This window comes from Podarcis cretensis (assembly GCF_951804945.1).
Source record: "Podarcis cretensis genome assembly, chromosome: 3".
Lineage (NCBI taxonomy): Eukaryota > Metazoa > Chordata > Lepidosauria > Squamata > Lacertidae > Podarcis > Podarcis cretensis.
The window spans coordinates 62,686,712-62,705,547 of record NC_137172.1 but is presented as its reverse complement, the minus strand read 5'-3'; the positions used below and the strand labels follow the sequence as shown (position 1 = coordinate 62,705,547).

At 41.3% G+C, this 18,836-nt stretch overlaps 1 long non-coding RNA gene across 5 annotated transcripts in view; it reads left to right on the top strand.

The window, feature by feature from the left end:
- The window catches only part of LOC307213476, a 106,148-nt gene that overhangs the window by 43,842 nt on the left and 43,470 nt on the right, over positions 1 to 18,836 (top strand). For 2 of the 5 annotated variants that reach the window (XR_013837521.1, XR_013837524.1), the window contains exon 3: positions 8,235 to 8,420. The exons of the other annotated variants lie outside the window; for them this stretch is intronic. This is a non-coding gene — a long non-coding RNA (uncharacterized lncRNA). The remainder of the gene's footprint in view (positions 1 to 8,234; positions 8,421 to 18,836) is intronic. 5 annotated transcript variants of the gene reach the window in all.

Genomic DNA, 18,836 nt, shown 5'->3' with positions numbered 1-18,836 from the left:
TTTCCGCAGGGCCTGCAAGACAGAGCTGTTCCACCAGGCCTTTGGTCAGGACGCAGCCTGACTCCCTCCTTTGGCAATCTTTACAAAACTTTAGTTTATGGTTGCCATCAATTTTGATTTTAATTAATTTTTATAATGTTTTTATAATGTTGCACTATTTTAGTGTTGTTAGCCGCCCTGAGCCTGGCTTTGGCTGGGGAGGGCGGGATATAAATAAAATTTATTGTTATTATTATTATTGCACATGTCCGGCTGGCAGACGCAATGGGCAGAGCCTTTTATGCAGTGGCCCATACCTGTGGAGCTGCCTCTCCCCCAAAATATGACCAGCTGCCTCCTTGGTAGTGTTAGGTGGGCACTGAGAATATCTTTGGGCAGAATTGGTTTCAATATAGCAGAATCCACCCTTTCCCCTTTCATTCTATTGTGGCTGGCTGTGATATATTGACTTGAAATGTTTTTACTGCCTTTTATTGTGATTCCTGTGATTATGTTTATATTTTATGTAGCTTCAAATTGTTCCAAATGTTGTTGGCCTAATAAATCTACTAGATAATAATATTTTGATTTAGTATGTTTTAGTTTCTGACAGGTGCCCCCCCCCCGTGGGGGGGGGTTGGGCCAGATTTTATCAATGTCCAGAAGTTCCCTGTTTCTACTGAAGATGCCATTGGTCACCAAGGGAAGAACATTTCTGTCTGTTATTATTACAACTTTAAAGAAACAAATTAGAAATATTTATTTCACCTCAAATATTCTGTTCACTCAAACCTATTATGTATTCTTACTCATTTCCTTTCATTTTAAAAAAAATCTTAGTAATCAATTCTTGTCAATAAATTTGGATAGTTGCTTGACATAGAATTTATCTTTTTTTTTTGCAGGCTTTATACTTGTACTTCATGGAACCATAGTTCATTCTTGCTTTTACACCTTCTTCACTGACATGTCCCCTTGTTGTTTACAATTGCTAGAATTAAATTATATTTTTAATTGTATTTCAGGGAGAGCTAATATTTCTTTATCAACCTTCAGAGTGACTGATTGAAAAAGGCCGAGCATTCTGAAGTCTTGGATTTTCACAGACTATACAGCAGATGACTCCACGTCCTATGTCCTTGTCTCATTTAGAAAAAAATAATTACTAATCAATAGTGAAGGGCTGTGTGACACAGTAGGTTAATTCACTAGCCTTTTGCCTCTGGAGAGTTGGATTCCAGCTTAGGTCATGTGCAAAGTGTTTCTTTCATGGTTTCAGTCTTGTCCCTGGTGGATATTGGGCCATATCACAAAAGAACAACATGTAATATGATACATGCCACATGGCTGGTAGTTTATTCCCAAGCCTGGAGCAGCAAGGATGCTGCAAGCAATGTAACATGGGGATGTAGTAGCATCAAAGGAGAAAAAATGTCCAGAAAATCTGGACATATGGCAGCCCTACATAACACATTTTGTCATACGCTGCTTTTACGGAATCAGTTTTGTAAGTTGCTCTATTTGCTATTTTTGTAAGATACGCTGATGCTATTTAATTAGCAGCTTGTGATGGGGCATGTTCAACTGATCAGTCTAACAAAACAATGACATAGACGGCATTGTGGATCCAGATCACTGGTGACTGTAAAGTGTCTACATACTGGTACATAACTGGACTCATGGCAGGCAAGGGCTCTGTTTTATTGGGACTCTCTCTGCCAGTAGCCCATCTTCAGCCACCAGTGTCATAGACCAAGGCAGGTAGGGCAAAGTAATCCATCTTCAATAGTAAACCATGATCAGGAGATAGTAGCCAGGGACTTGCATTTGTTTTATCAGGACAATTACTAGTATATGTTGAGTTTTAAAAAATGGTTATGGATTTGGCAGGCTTGTCTTTGATGCATAAAGAAACCCTAAAGAATCTGATAGGGAATTGGACAATTAAGATAATGAATGAAAGATAGTAGACATTGTGCACACATCCTTAGAATAGCTTCAGATTGTATTGGCCTCTATGGGAGCTAGTCTGTGATTAGATAGGCAGATAAAAATTGATTGAACATTAGTACGCAAGAAAGGTATTTTCTTAATTTGATCCCTTTCAAATCTGTGAAATATTCCACAAGACAGCCTAGTGTGCGTTTTTAGATAGCTCTTTTCAGTTCTGCTAAACACATACGTTGCTCATCTGTTTTTATCTGCATATGTTACATGTTGGTGCAAGATCGTAGCCATATAGCGGGGCCTAATTATTTCGGTATGGTTAACCAGCCTTTGCTTGGCTGACTTTGTATGTGTTTGTGGTGAGTGCTTTGACTAGCTTGTTACTAGGAGTAGCAGCATCAGAATTTTCAGACCATCTGGCAATCCTTAATCAGGGGTTGGCTGTCTTTGCCTAGCAACAGGAAAATACCAGGACAAACACCAGCTCTACCATTTGTTCTACCTCTATAGGGGAGCCAGTACCATTGTCTATTGCTTGTGACACCAAGTTAAGAAACAAGCACACACAGAGACTAAGCCTTTAAACGGTTACAAACTGTAATTCAGTGTTCTTTGGTGGCAGATGAACAATTAAAATACATATTTTAACTGTATTTTAATCAGAACCATTCTCTGTGAGGAAGGGGGGGGGGGCTGTACCTGACTCAGCGAAGTAGAACCATAAGATTACTGTTCATTCAGCAGGACAAGAAAAGATCTCCCACAGCATAAATGCATCAACTCCTATCACCTAATGTCAAAACTACATTTTAAATTTCCTGGAATCTATAAGTGGTTTGGAGGGTTAAGTATATGAACAAAGAAAAGGTATATAATGTGCAGCATTATTTACTGCTCTGGGCTCTACAAGCAATTTTATTCACCATAAAAATCTGAAACACAAAATTTGTATATCCAGATTATAGATATTTTACACTATCTACTTTGCAATATTTTTTTTGCATGATGGTTCAGCTAATTACTTCAGTGCATTGTGAATCTCTCGCTGCTGAGGCTGGCACCCTGTTAGAAAACGATAGTAGACGTCAGGAACCAACGAGCCATGATGGTAAAATATGCACTGTTGAAATGGAATAAATAAAACAATATAAGCAATATAAAGGGGACTAAGCTCAGCCATCCAGCAACACATTCCCTCAGAACCACAACACCACTGTGTGCAGTGAAGAACATTACACACAGTGGATCTGGAACAGTCTCAAGAACTGCTAAAGGGGAAGAGAAGTAGAAAAAGGTGACTCTTCTGGTGTGGCATTAATTTGAAAGAGAAGCTCAGGTGAGCACGCCTTCTATTTCTATATTTATCCATCATCTACACACTTCTTTGTGGCTCGCCATGATATGCTTTTTAATTTCTATCTGACTGGTTTAACGGTAGTTTGTAAAGCAAACTCAACATGTAGGTCATAAGTTTGCAGCTAACGAATCCCTGGATATTTACCAAACACCGGAATTAAATTACATTCATAATTGTTTTGCAAATACTTTGGCCTAACTAATTAAATAGGAATGACTTTGCACGTTGCTATAGTGCAAGGAATATTAAAGCCTTTAGGGCTTGTTTCAAATTAGTAACTTTATTTGTTTAATTTTGGACTATGTGGTCAACTGACACTTCTGAAGAAAAGTGGGGGAAAATATTTCCACACCATGATACAATGAAGTCACAAGGGGAAAACACAGAGGACAGCCAATATTTATTTATTTATTTATTATTCATTTATTTATTACAGTTATATCCAGCTCACATCCTTCTAAGGCAGCTCACAAGTATGCACACACAACCCATATAAATGTTTAGCAAGTTGTAAGGATCTTCCTCACAGGACAGAAGAGGTTAAATACTTTTGTTGAGTCATACAGAACCACAGGATGATCTGGCTAGAACAGGCTTTCTCAACCTCGGCCCTCCAGATGTTTTTGGCCTACAACTCCCATGATCCCTAGCTAGCAGGACCAGTGGTCAAGGGTGCTGTGAATTGTAATCTCAAAACATCTGGAGCAGAGGTTGAAGAAGCCTGGGCTAGAAGGCAGTAGCCAGACCATTAATGGCATTACAAAGAAGGCAAACTTGATGTCCAGGAGGACTGGTGAAGTATCCAGGCACATAGCGTTCCACATCTTTGTGAATGCATATGCACATCTGTCTGCCATCTTCTTAATGGCTTTGTTTTTTTTTAAATAATATTTATTAAAGATTTTCAAATATAACAAAAAAAGAAAAACATCCAAATTTAAAACCTTATTTTCATTGGCTTCTTTCCAGGACTTCCCCTCCCCTCCCCCTCTTGTATTCCAGTTCTTTCAAATAGATTCAACAAATTCTTACCCCAAAATTTAAAATTATTATCATTGGCCCAATTTAAAAAATATTTTCCCATCCCCTAAAATCGACCTGTTCCCTTCCACGAGTTCCCCTCTTTAATATGCAATACAGATTAAGATAAACAGAAAAATAGAAAAAAGAATAAAATGTAATTTAACACCTTTGGATTCCAAATTTCCCTCCCCCCCTTCCCGGTTGCGTTCCCAATGTCCGTCACTGTCTACTGTCATCCAGGAGCTCCCACATCTAAACCACAGTCCTTCACCAATCCACTTTGCCGTCTTTTTATTAGTCTTTACCGTCTTTTGGTCATCTTTGATTTCACATGTCCGATCTTGGAAGGAGTCTATCTTCCAACTTTATCCAGTTCTTGTTATTCTTGTTGTTCTTATTGTTCTCTCTCCTCCTCTTTTTTTTTTCCCCTGCTCTCCTGCAGAAATGTTCTAATTCCAAAAAGTTTCTAATTCCTCTGCAGAGGCTTTGTTATTCAGGAACAAAACATTACGTCAAGTCCCTTCCATTCTTCAGTAGATAAATCTATTGTCTCCTTTAGTGTGTAGACCTCTGTAGACAAAATAGTGTTCCATTTCTGCAGTTTCCCAGGCGATAAAAAGTCCTATTCAAATTCAATGCCAACAATACTTGTAGTGTCCCACAGCTCCTCTAGAGGGATTATAATAACTCAGTTTCCTTCCCGATCAGACCCAACAGTCAAAGTAACTTATTATTCCTTGTTTTAAACAATTTATATCCAATTTGTAACAAATGTGACCAGCAAAGTCCTCGTAACAAAGTTCTCTTTTTGTTCTTCCGCTTTGACAGCTCCTTTGACAGCTGTCAAAACCTCTATTTCTCCTCTCCCGGCGCTCTTACGGATCGCTCCCGGGGTTTCCGGGGGGGGGTGGGTGGGTTGCATTTTAGTTCACATTCCATTTTTCTCCTCCAGCCCAGTCTTATAATTTTCCATCGCGAAGTTAATAACTTTATCAAAAAAAAAAAAGGTTGCGCTCGATCTTAGTTGTCAAATCCTTTGTTTTAGCTCCTCTACAACAGGGGGGAGGCTGACTTCCTTTTTGCACCTCCCCCGCTCGCTCCGAATTTAAAAAGAATTTTCCCCCTTTTTTAATCCAAGTTCCAATTACTCACGGGTTATTCTTTTAAAGTCCAAATTTTCAATGGAAGAAGTCAGCGCTCTCCGTCGAATGGCATGCGGCTTCGCTCGGCAGGGGAAGCGGAGGACTCACAGCATCACCACCCCCGTCACCCGCTCCGCAGCCTTTAAAAAGGCTCCTTCGCGGGTCGGGGGGGGCGCAAACGGTGCCCGCCGAGTCACCATGCCCATGGGTTTCAGCGCCCATGGTTTTTAAGGGTCCCCGCGTCGCCGGCGCGGTAGAACCCAGCCCCTGCCGAGCAGGCTCCCTCCGGAGCTCGGAGGGAGTCCGCCATTCGGCGATGGCGCCAACCATAATGGCTTTGTTGGCTCACAAGGGAAAGGTACTATTGGGAAGCTCAGAGAAGAAGGTAAAGGGCTGGATTTGGATCCTTTGTGACTTTCTACCTCAGAGAAATCCTCTCAAACACCTGTGTCTCCTAGGAACTACAGAGGAGAAATCCACAGGAAGGCTGACTGGGGATTCAAGCCCTAATGCCTTTGTGACTCACCAATTATGTCTCTTATGCTTAGCAGAATGAGTTTCATTTCAAGCACTAACTGACAAGTCAGCTTGAAAATACACAATGCCCAATAACTGGCTGGTCGGCACTCTCCATTTAACTGACACACATCTGCTGAGACCAGTTTTGCAGCTCTATAGGAGATAGTTGCCAAACAATACCATTGTTGTGTGAAGTATTTTAAAGTGCTATTGCTAAACATATTGGAACAGGAGTCTGTTTTAGCCAGAAAGCAAACACACACACACACACACACACACACGTATAGAAAGCACCTCAGTTAAGAGATGGGCTCTGAACTAGCTAGGGAAATCAAAGGGAAGCAAGGAGCAACAGATGTGGGATGGAGGCAGGTGGAGCACGAAGAGAGAAACCTGAAAACAGATGAGGTAGTGCAAAGAACCCAGGTCAAAGGAAGGAGAGACAGAAGATGTTAAGAGACAGGACAGGAAAAGATAGGGGCTGACATACAACTCATGTTGGAGATAGAAAACTGGAGCTCACACTTTCCCACTCAGCTGGAGGTAAGAATGTGGGCAAATGGGATTCGGTCCACCTTTGAAGGTGAACGTGCCCAAATTGCTCTTTCTGAAACAATAGATCCTCCAAAATCCACACTTCTCTTAATTTTGCAATGCAGTTCTCCAGCAAAACCTGCATCTATTAGAGTAAACCACTCAATGAAATGTGTGTGTGCTACTGAAAATAACAGACGGAAAGGGTTTCCCCGATTCCTAGTTGTGGCTCAATATTATTGCCATGTTTCCATAGATATTCCCACCATCTTGCTAGTTATTAACATGGTGAAACATACCAACAATATTTTCCTTAAATCAGTGTGTCCAGTTTTCTTTATCTATATTCAGGAACAACGAATTAAAGGTGGTCTCACTGCAAAGAAAAGACACCAGAATGACAATAGCAATGGAGAGTTGTTCTTATCTATCTTATGAGAAAAGAGGGAAAGAGCTGGGTCTGCTTATTTGTTTGTTTTCCTTCCTCAGTAACATATGGCTGTGGCTTGGCTCGTGTCCTTGAGCTATGTGGATGGTTTCATTAAACGAGTCTTGCATTGTGCAGCCTTTCCCCCCCCCGCCCAGACTCAATGTGCTATGGCAAAAAGTCATGTGAATCTGCCTCCAGCTTTCTGCCAGAAGCACACAGACCTATGAAGCATGGCCAAGAATGCTTCCAATGCTACTTGGATCGCCACCAGTCACACTAATGAACACATATCAACATCGATCTCAAGCTCACTCTTACTTTGTACAGAACTGGCTTCATCAATTTCATACAGCAGGATGATCAAAACCAGTCAAAGGAGCTTCTCAGCGAATAGCTGCTGCATGCTGTGCACACTTTTGTGAGGCAAGCGGGAAACTCTGGTGTGAAGTAGTGAAGGGCATAGATGATATATGTGGAGCAGAAACACCTGCAGTGGAACACCAAGACTTCACCTAGAAAGCTCAGGTGCCTTCCTTGGTGCACTAACCAGAGCATCCCTAAGTCTGAAGTGAGGGATGTAAGCCACTGGAGCAGTCAAATACAACATTCCTTGTTTGCCTAGAGTGGACACAGACCTAATCCACAGCCCTTCCCGGGCAACAACATCTCCAGTCCTGCTCCTTTGCCTCTTTGAATGTTTTTGCTTGGCTGGAATATCCTTCAACTTCAATCATGCCTCTTGCTTGCCTGGGTGGAGCTGCTTATGTAGAAACCTCTGATTGTTGTGTGGCTAGAATGTAACCTACTGTACAGATCGCATGAGTTGACCCATCTACTTTTACGTCTGGTCCTAGCAACAATGCAATGTGCCGCATCCAGAAGGTTGGCCATGAAGGAATATGGGCCTCAAGTTAAAAAGGATTCTGCCCCATTAGGGTAGGAAGAACTACTGTAGCTTATTAGGTGATCTAGGAAGCCAATAGGGACCTGTTTGGAATATACAAGCTACTGCTTCAGGCTTGATTCCTCAGTCTGAACTGCTGGTAGCTCAGACTCATTGCATTTTCTTGCTTGCTCTGGTGTGTCATCTTTGGACCTCTGCCTATCCTTGACAACATGACTTATTCTGGACGCTCTGATCTGTTTGGTGTTCTGGAGTTAACTATTCCCTGCCCTGAATAATTGGCTCAGCTCTGGCCCTTTCAATTGACAGCTTGTAGACCAGATCATGCAAGGCCGTGGTTCTTTTAAATAAAACCACAATAAGGGCACAGTCCCTGCACTCTCTCTTTTAATCTTTTAGTGATAACTGTGGGTGTGAAGGAAATAACCAGCCTTGGAGCAGAAATGATGTGACTTGAGATTACCACCACATTGATATTCTCCTATCTGGATGTAAAAGGTGCTGTCCTGCTGCCTTCACCCAGGTCACAATGTAGACGACCGGAGACCAGCATGACCTAGGAGTGAATACTGTACAGTGAAGACGGTAAGAGTTGTGTGAATGCCGCACTCACAGAACCTGGACAACAATGTGTTTTAAATAGGATCTAGTGAAGAATGCAGACTCTCTTTTTTGAGTTCTGACTGAAAGTTGTGTCTGCTTGTTGTGAATTGTTCCATTATACAATGTGTTATGCACTTCCGCCTAAGTGAGAAGATGCTTGCTCTTACTTTTTCTTTTCAAGGCAAGGGAAGTGTGCTGTCAAATTGCTATTTGTGTTTAGGTACATAGTTAGCCTGGAGGAACTTGCTCAGTGTTCCTTTTCCTTCCCCCCTTTAGAACCTGTTTTATACACACTTCAGTTTATAGCATATTGGTGTGTGTTAGGGAACTGATTTAAATATAGCTCTTAATTTTATTACCCAATGGTGAGCAGTAAAAGTCAATTATATGACAGAGCATCAAGGGGCTATATTTTATATTTCTAAAACATAATGTTCTGATTCCTGCACCATATATTTAATTTGTGCTCTGGCCTTGACTTGTTCTGCATTCACCAGATAGAGCAGAGCATGACCCTCTCTGAAATACAGAGCTTTGCACCAAGAAAATGTGGGTTTTTTTTTTTTTTAATGCAAGTATATTTCTTATTTCCAGGATGGAGTATTTCCTATTTATATTGTTTGAAGGCAACAATTGCCAAATGACTAAAATCAATCTGCTCTGATCTGCTGCTATTGTCAGGGCTATTCCAAGGGTGTGTGTGTGTGTGGTACGGGGAGGGCCTTGAAGAGAATCATGCTGTCTAGGCTGCCATCTTGTCTTCATCTCCTTACTGCCTCTACTGCCCTTCTCCTCTTCCCTTTGATAATAGCAATAGCCTACTTCTGTTGTTTTTATTTTTGTTATTGTTTTTCAGCTGCTTTAGAGGTGGTGGCCCCTCCATCTTCTCTCTCCTCCCAAGCTTACATTATTTCTTTTGGATAGGGTCGCCATATGTCTTGAAGATCCCAGACATGTTCCTGTTTTTTGGGGGGGCTACAGAAACCATTGGCACTGCCGCTGCTTCTCCTTCCTGCCTGGAGCCCAAAGTTTCTGAGTAGCTGCAGTGCTGGGAGCATTAGATGTGGTGGAGGCAGGGCCTCCTGACGAGAGATCTGGACAGCATTTGGGAATCGCGGTGTGACTGTAGCTGTCGGAGCCTGCCAAGTGCCTGGAGCTGCTCCTCTGTCGCCTCCTCCTCCTCCCTGTCATGTGATGATCCCTGGCGTGGTGATCAGTAGATCAGTGTGATTGGCGGCTGCAGACAGGAGCTCTCCAAAAAAGTTCTTTTTAAAATGACCATCCCCCCAAAAAACTGAACAACTTTTTTGGCGATCTCTCAAAAAACTCTCCACAACTTTTGTTGAACTGCCAATCGTCCGGATTTTAACTTCATTAAATACGGCAACCTTACTTTTGGAGCCAGAAGTAGCAGCGAAGCCCTCTATCTATCCCTCCTCATCTTACTCTAGGAAGCTGGAGAACCTAAGTGTGTGGGCAAAAGATGGCAGAGCACACTTTCTGGAGCCTGGGGCACTTGCCCCTATTCATCCCCACTAAGTGTTGCTAATGAAGAAGAAGAAGAGTTTGGATTTGATATCCCACTTTATCACTACCCGAAGGAGTCTCAAAGTGGCTAACATTCTCCTTTCCCTTTCTCCCCCACAACAAACACTCTATGAGGTGAGTGGGGCTGAGAGTCTTCAGAGAAGTGTGACTGGCCCAAGGTCACCCAGCAGCTGCATGTGGAGGAGCGGAGACGCGAACCCGGTTCCTCAGATTACGAGTCCACCGCTCTTAACCGCTCCACCACACTGGCTCTCAATGAGTTTATTTACAAGTTTATATACAACTCTCTGGCAGAGCTGCTACTACAGACCTGTAAGAGGATGCCTCCTGGCTTTAGGGATGAGGCGAATCTGGACTCTTGGTTGTCTTTAAGAAGAGAGTGAAAAGATAATTTGCTGTACCTGAACACAATAAATCCGTCATACCTGATCTTGCCACTGAGGACCAAAACAGACACGACAATAATCATGGGTTTGTGTTTTAAAGTAATGGCAGCCATGGAGCGGAGCAATCTAGATTGAGAATACAATTTGGTTGGAACAAAAGGAGTGTAGTTTTGGGGGGCTTGCTGCTGTCCTGATCTGAACCATTTCCCTGTATCTTTAACAGTTGCCAAGAGAAAGAAGAAATTTTCTCCAGTCAATGATTTCTTTTGCCTGTGCAATGCTAGAACTGTTGGTTCGCCTGCCCAAATTCCCTCTTCTGCCCAGCCATTAAAGGTCAAGAGGGCTTGTGTTCTCTGCTTCATCTGATCAGTGTAGGTGACTGTTATTTCCCTTTGTGGGTTTTGTTCCTTAGGAGCAGTGCTGTGAATGCACACCAGTTCAATCATAATTTAGTGCTGCAAATAGAAAAACCCATTCTAGTAATAACAACAACCCTCCGCTAATGAAAACCTTGTGCAAATTAAGTAAACACAGCACATAGTTTAGAAAAGATGTAGTAGTATTAGAATACCAGAAATGACTAATCATGTTAAATAGTATATTCTAATTGCACTAACCTCCCTTTCTTTCTTTCTTTCTTTCTTTCTTTCTTTCTTTCTTTCTTTCTTTCTTTTGTAGCAGTCTTTGCTAAAAGATAATTGACCTCTTTCTCTGTTATAGCACTTTTGCATTTGGCTTAAATACATAACTTACATCTCAGCCAATTACAATGTGATATAGCCTACAAGGAAGATTTGGCTGTTGAAGTATTGCTACATGGTGGGATTTTTGTAAAATAACACATAGATATCTATTTTTTTAAAAAAAAAATCAGTGAATTTAAATACCTTCATTTTCTTGTTATAATATCCTAGCTGGTTAGAAAGCTCATTTAGGTTGACAACTGAGATCTGATTTCTCGTCTTCCCTTCCCTTCCTCCACAAAAAAGGAGGGTGTGGGGAGAAACACACACACACATACCCAGTGGAATAAAAATCTCTTTTCAGTTTATGAAGGCAAATTGCAATTTAGAGAGCAGCAGACAATAGGACTCTGTTAAATATTGCTGCTAGTCGATCTTGTGTATAATGCCTTTGAATCTGGACAGCTCTTACGTATAATAGGGTGTTTCATAAAGAAGAGCCCATGTTGTACAGGATAAATAGCTATTATTATTTCAGTAAGGTTATTCCCCCCCCCTTTTTTTGCCAGGATGGATCTTTAACAATGAGTGATTCTTTCCTATTTTAATTAATTGATTTCAAGGTTGCTGCCATTATAGCTGGGAAAAGGAATTTATTTATTTATTTATTATCTTTGTTAAAATGTCTACAACCTTGAGAGCAGCTATCAATTAGAATCCTGTGCTCTGGCTTTTTTTAAACACACACACAAACACCCCGCCATGCAAAGCTCATCAGACCTGGTTTTTGACAAACTGCCAGAGAAAGCAGGTTGCAAGAGAGGCCTGGTTCTTAGTCCTGCATAATCATACAAGGTATGCAAACCGCTTGGAGGTTTCTGTTGAAAAGTGAATAAATATACAAGTGAACTGAAGAAAATCGATAAAAGGAGTTGGCAGTGAGGCTTGCCCATGGAGTCACACCCACAAGAAATGGACTGTGTATGCTGGTCGAGAGAGAACCGAATGCAGTAACGAATGAAGGCTGCTCAAGGGCCAGAAGATTGGACTCATCCTCTGCTTTCAGCTACAGCAGGCATGGGGAGCCTCAGGCACAAGGGCCGGCACTCTGAGGCTCTCCATCAGGCTGTCAGGACTTTCCCCAGGCCACACCCCCTCCCTAGGTACACTCCCCTCTTCCTAGGCCATGCCCCTCACCACCCCTGCTTTGCATCCTCTTTTAGTATTTTTGATTGACTGGGATGGGCCTTCAAAGACTCTTGCTTGCCTGGATGGAGACAAGATGGAAGGAGTGTTGGGGTGTGTGTGCAGAAGCTAGCCTACTGTATGGTTTCATGTGTCCACTTCTTGCCTCTGGCCTTGTCTACTGCTGGCATGTGGCTCCTGGAAGGTTGCCTGGAACCAGGATGTGGCCCTCTGACTGGAGAAGATAGTTCATCCCTGAACTATGGCTTCTCCTACACAGTTTCCAACAGTTGTTGAAGGACATGCAAGCACTTCTATTCCTATCGCTCCCTCTGCCTACATATTCTGAATGTCTTGGATGCACTATCATCACCAGCTTCACTGTTGCAGCAAAATATCTTAGTATACTACATTATGGAATGGATGTTTAGGAGATGAATCCCAAAATTGGCATGGCATTATGAAAGGTTGTCAATGGAAAATGCAAGCCTTTGGGTAAGTTGCTATTGGCTTTTGACTACACTGATTTGACAATGTTGTGGACCAGCACCAAAAAGTGGCCGTATGTGCCTGTAGCTTTAGCCACTGTTGTATCAGAGGGGTGGGGAATCACCTTTTGAACTTTTCCCTTTCTGGTTTTTACTGTACAAAACCAGCAATTGCAGTTGTGGATTAAAACAGGTTGCTTGCTGTGAATCCCTTAAAGTTACATTGAAACATGTGCAAATATTTCTTGGCAAATACTCCTTGAGAGCAATCCAAATTCCCAGTGTTTCCTTAGCTAAGCAAATTTCCAGAGAACTCACTCTTCCCACATATATTGTCAAATGCAGATGCTTTTTTTTTATGAGCTGCTGTTCCAGAAGCAATGGGAAGAATTAGCCATGGATAGATATGAAATGTTAGGGGAAAGTTCTTCTTCTTCTTCTTTTCTTTTTTAAATGTTTGTAGCCTCTAGTTTAGAATACATCTGCTTCAAATCTGTGTCAATTCACTGCACGCTTTCAGTGCAATTTGTTTTTGCAGTATTGTGATGGTAATGAAAATGTTTTTGTTCAATATAAAGCAATAAAAAGAAAGCTCTGTAACGTCAGACTTGAGGACCTGTGTACATGTTTACCCTACCAAATTTTTGTTTTTGTGATACCCCATAATCAGATATCAAAGAGGGGAAAAAAAGACATATGTGTCATGAGACATATGCTTTGTTCAAACAACACTTTAGGCCAGGGGTCAGCAAACTTTTTCAGCAAGGGGCCAATCCACTGTCCCTCAGACCTTGTGGGGGCGGGCGGGCTATATTTTGAAAAATAAATAAATGAACGATTTCCTATGCCCCACAAATAACCCAGAGGTGCATTTTAAATAAAAGGACACATTCTACTCATGTAAAAACACGCTGATTCCCGGACCATCTGCGGGCCGGATTTAGAAGGCGATTGGGCCTTAGTTTGCCTACCGGGCCTTAAGTTTGCCTACCCATGCTTTAGGCCCTGGTTCTCAAACTGTTTTCTGGGCCACATTTTCAGAATAAAACTTTGCTCGTGCCACACCGATTTTTTATTGATAAGAAATACATTGAAAAGCACAACTAGGATTGTCCTCAGTATCACTTGATGCTGTTGCTCTCATTTTGGAAAAGAATATCAATATTCTGCAAATAAGGTTACATCAGAACTACACTACACTACACTACACTGAAATGCTTAAAAGTTTCTTTGATTGCCCTCAAATCTTCCTGCCACACTTCCCACCCTCTCCTGCCACACCACCTTGCTGCTTAAGATGGGCTGTTGCTGCTTTGATTCACTTGTAGTTCACTCTGTTTTAAATGACTGTTGATGGTTTCTTGGCTTTTTATTATTTTCTTTTTAATTATTTGCAAGATGCCTAGAACAGCCTTCTCTAGTCTGATGTCTTCCAGATGTTTTTGGCTGCAACACCCATCAGTCCCAGCTAGTATGGCCAATGGCTGAGGGATGGTGCGAGCTGGAGTCCCAAACATCTGGAGGGTGCCAGATCAGGCAGGCGTTTTAAGATAGTCCGTTCAGAACATTTCACTGCACTCCTGATGCTTTAGTGGGACCAAGAAATAGAACCCCAATGGAGCTACTGCAGAGAGAGGGAAACATTTTTATATATATATAAATTTCTTTTTATTGAGTTTCACTTAAATAACCAAAAGAAACAACAAATCAACAGTTTCAAAAGAAATATCCAAGCATAACACAAAAATAACATCAGTTTCCGTTACAGTTCTTTGTCTTCTTCCTTAAATCTTTATATCTTTAAATATTTAAATCTTTCCTCTACGCACCTATTGACCTCCTTCCCTCCCGATTTCGGGCTTCTTAATAAAAATTCTTTCTTTTTCCTGCAGCTATTAATTGTTAATGGTTTGTGCATCGTAAGATTTATATCAAACCTGCTATAGTTTTTAAGTTTCTATAATTCCCTTCAATGTATACCATAAATTTATTCCAGTCACTAATAAACTTTGTATTTTTTTGGTTTCTGATTTTTTGTGTCATTTTTGCTAATTCAACATATTCGAATAATTTTATTTGCCAATCTCTGATCGTTGGGGTGTCTGGGCTTTTCCAATTTTGTGCAATTAATATTCTAGCCGCGACTGTAGCATACTGGAATAATGTCTTATCTTCTTTTTTAATTTCATCCCCAAATATTCCTAGTAAGAAGGCCTCTGGTCTTTTTGGGAAAGTATATTTAAATATTTTTTTTTTAACTCATTATAAATAAGTTCCCAGAATTTCTTCATTTCTTCGCAGGTCCACCACATATGGTAGAAATTGCCTTCTTTGATTTTACACTTCCAGCAGGCCTTATTTCCTGTTTTATACATTTTCCCTAGTTTTGCCGGTGTGATGTACCACCTATACATCATTTTTTTCCAAATTTTCTCTGACTGTGACACATGCCGTGAATTTCATTCCACTAGTCCATATTTTCAACCACTTATCATATTCTATCTTGTGTCCCAAGTCCATTTCCCATTTTATCATGACCTCCTTTATTTCTTCATCTTTAGTATCCCATTCTAGTAATATGTTATACATTTTGGATAATACCTTGGATTTACCTTCAATTATTTCTATCTGAAATTTAGATTTTTTTCTCATTTATCCCTACTTTTTTGTCTTCCTTCCATACTGCATTTATTTGATGGAATTGCAGCCAGCCTGTTAATTTGTCTTTCAACTCCTCCTATGTTCTCATATGAGGGAAACATTTTTGAATTGCTGGAGTTATCAAGGTCAGAAAACAGGGCTAGTCTTCATTCCTGAGTGCATCCCTTTGCTTTTTGCTACAAAGGTAGATGGCTGGCATTCCTTCCCATGAGAAAAAAGGTAAACATTGCACTTAAGGACCTTGTTGCATTAGGAAAAAACATGCCCACTGGGTAGTCAAGCATCCATCATAGGGCATGAAATGTATCTCTATGTGCTGTGTGTGTGTGTGTGTGTGTGTGTGTGTGTGTGTGTGCAGGAATCCCTGCAATATCCTGGCCTTCCATTCACACACCCCTTGCCATTATATTGGGCAGTTGAGACTATATTTGTAGAAATTTTATTTTGCGAGACATGGAATAGCTGTAATAAATTTACGTAAATGGCCTCAAAGCCACAACCGCAGAAGAGACCTCTTCATTCAAAACGGTTTGTGATTTAAGAGGTAAAATGAAAACAGCAGGCACCTATAAAATAAATGAAAAAAAAGTGGGCAGAAATAAATCTAATTCAAAAGTTAAGACAATAAGTAAACAACACCAATAGCTTCAGAGACCTCCATGGCCAAGGACAGCTCTTTCTAAGGACATATTTGCACAAGGCATTTAATAAAGAGGATTGGGCTGCCAGTTACAATGTATGTGACATACAATGTATGTGCCAAGGCTGCTTCATTCATCACCTGTTCCAGCACTACACTAGTGTGCATAGATGAGAGTATGGCTATTAGTGGCCACTAGCCACTAATAGAATGAACAGCAGTTGAGGAGACTACTGTTGCACTTGTGTCTTGCTTGGGGGCTTCCTATAGGGATGTGAGACTAGATAGGTCAGTGGGCTAACCCATCGGGGTACTTCTTACACTGCGAAGTGCTTATGGTGGCAATGACCATGGGATGAATGTGAGATTTGTGGGTTGCAGAGCAGGTCCCTGTAAAAGGTAAAGGTAAAGGACCCCTGGACAATTAAGTCCAGTCAAATGTGACTATGGGGTTGCGGCGCTCATCTCGCTTTCAGGCCAAGGGAGCTGGCGTTTGTCCAAAGACAGCTTTCCGGGTCATGTGGGCAGCATGACTAAACCACTTCTGGTGCAATGGAACACTGTGACAGAAACCAGAGCGCATGGAGACGCTGTTTACCTTCCTGCTGCAGCAGTACCTATTTATCTATTGGCACTTTGACATGCTTTTGAACCGCTAGGTTGGCAGGAGCTGGGACAGAGCAATGGGCGCTCATCCTGTCATGGGGACTTGAACCGCTGACCTTTCAATCGACAGGCCCAAGAGGATCATTGGTTTAGACCACAGCGCCACTTGCTTCCCTTTATTGAATCCGAGGAACCCTGGAAGGCTAAGGGGATAGAAAATTGTAATACTGCACATGTTCACCATTGTGTGGTACATTGACCACAATTAACATAGACCAACATAGTATGAGGAAATATTATCTCATGCAAGAAACTTGGCAAGAAACTTGGATGATGGCTCAAAATAGTACCTTTACATTATTATTCACCCTCCCTTCACCCTAAAGTCCCTGAGTGGGTTACTACAATTTGAATACAACATTAAAAACAGTCTAAAAACTTACATGTACAAAAACATACATTCACAAAAAAGTATGATGTGATTCTTTTAGTTTGATTCTGAACCCTGAGATTAGAATTAGCCAAACAAATCCAGTTTTCCTGGCATTTGTCAGCCAGTTTCTGTGGAATACATTTGTATTCCAGCTGTTTCCTTGTGTGTTGTCATTTCTTGAATACTCTAAAGAGCTTACTTAAATTAAAGGTCTAGAATCCTCCCCCTTCTTTGCACATGTATGTGCTGCAGTTACACTACACCATAGTTTGTTTACTTGTTGAGGTTGTGTGTAAAGCATTGCTCTTCAACATGTATATTTCCACACAGGCATGAAAATGGCTTAGGAGAAAAAAGTAAAGTATCTTGAGAAAACAGATGGTTGGCACAAAATGTCTGAAATCCTGAAAGAATATAGAATGATCATTAGAGTAGCTTATGAACAGGGTTATCAAAATATGGCAACTTTCAAAATGACTGGTAGAATTTTTTTATTAAGACTTGGAAGAGACAGAAACACAATTCAACCAAAATTGCTTGGTTGTTGTTTTTTAATTACTTAGTTGGGACTGTGTCCTGTACCCACTTATCACACACAAGCAGAGGTTGGGAGGCAAGAAAGAGATCCCTATTCAGATGCTTGGCAGCAGATAGAGTGCTCAGGAGTCACGAGTTTGGAGTTCGGGGACAAGGCAAATAAAAATCAGAACTGGACTCAGAAGTGACGTTGATGTCCCAACAAGTTTCATGAACAAGTTTCAGCAAGCTCGAAAGGTGAGGTGTGATGTGATCACTTTGTGAGACTCACTCACTTTGCAAGAATATAGGGGTTGCAAATGCACACTCTGTTGGGGCAGGTGGGTCTGCCTTTATCTGCAAAGGTGGTGCCTGGTTCTAGGTACCAAGACTGTATCCTTCTTTCCAGGTTACTGTTCAGTTGTTGCTGCCTCCTGCCTGCCCCTCCAGCTGGTCAGAGCACTCCCCAGCCTCTATGGAGGCTTTGTCCTCTGCAGGAGGGTCACTGGAGTAGGCAGAGCTGGAATCCTGGCTCCCCATTCTAAAGTAGTCATGGTGAAGGAGGGAGATCCACTCTCTCTGATTCTTCCTCCTTCTGCATCACAGCTGACTGATCCAAACCTGATCCCTTCAGCTCTTCAGGGTTCTTGAAACTGTGCTTTTGTTGCTGTTTTGTTGCTGTTGCTGTTGTTGTTACCCCACATTTTCTCTTGGAGGGACTCAAGGCAGCTCGGGGGTAACAGCGCAAGTTCCTGATATTCTTGATTTGTTCCGGGTGTTCCTGATATTTATTTCTGTTTCAATTTTACCACTCAGGGAAACAGCAACAGAATTAGGAAAAATGCATATCCTTCTATGTAACAAACCTCAGTATTAATTATAGCTATCGTTACTATTTTGGTATAGTAGGCAGACAAGTGAGATACAACTTAAATAAAAGGTATGTTTAATAGCTACGATCACTGTCTGCCACTCAGCAATCCCAGTTTTTAATTAGACTCAGCAATGCTGGGGACATAACTAGCTAAATGTCCAGGTAAATTTTATGTGTGGCTAAACACAAGGCATTGTCTGAACTTGCTGGCATGAGATTATATAGGAACCATGGAGGTTTTTCTTCCTCTTCCTCATTTGAAATGTCCTCTGAATGTACATTTAAGTCACAGACAAGTAAAGTCCAGTGGATGGTATGCATGCTAAATTGTGCCTAAAGCTTCTTCATGAAATTAATGGTGTTGCCCACAATGATCTT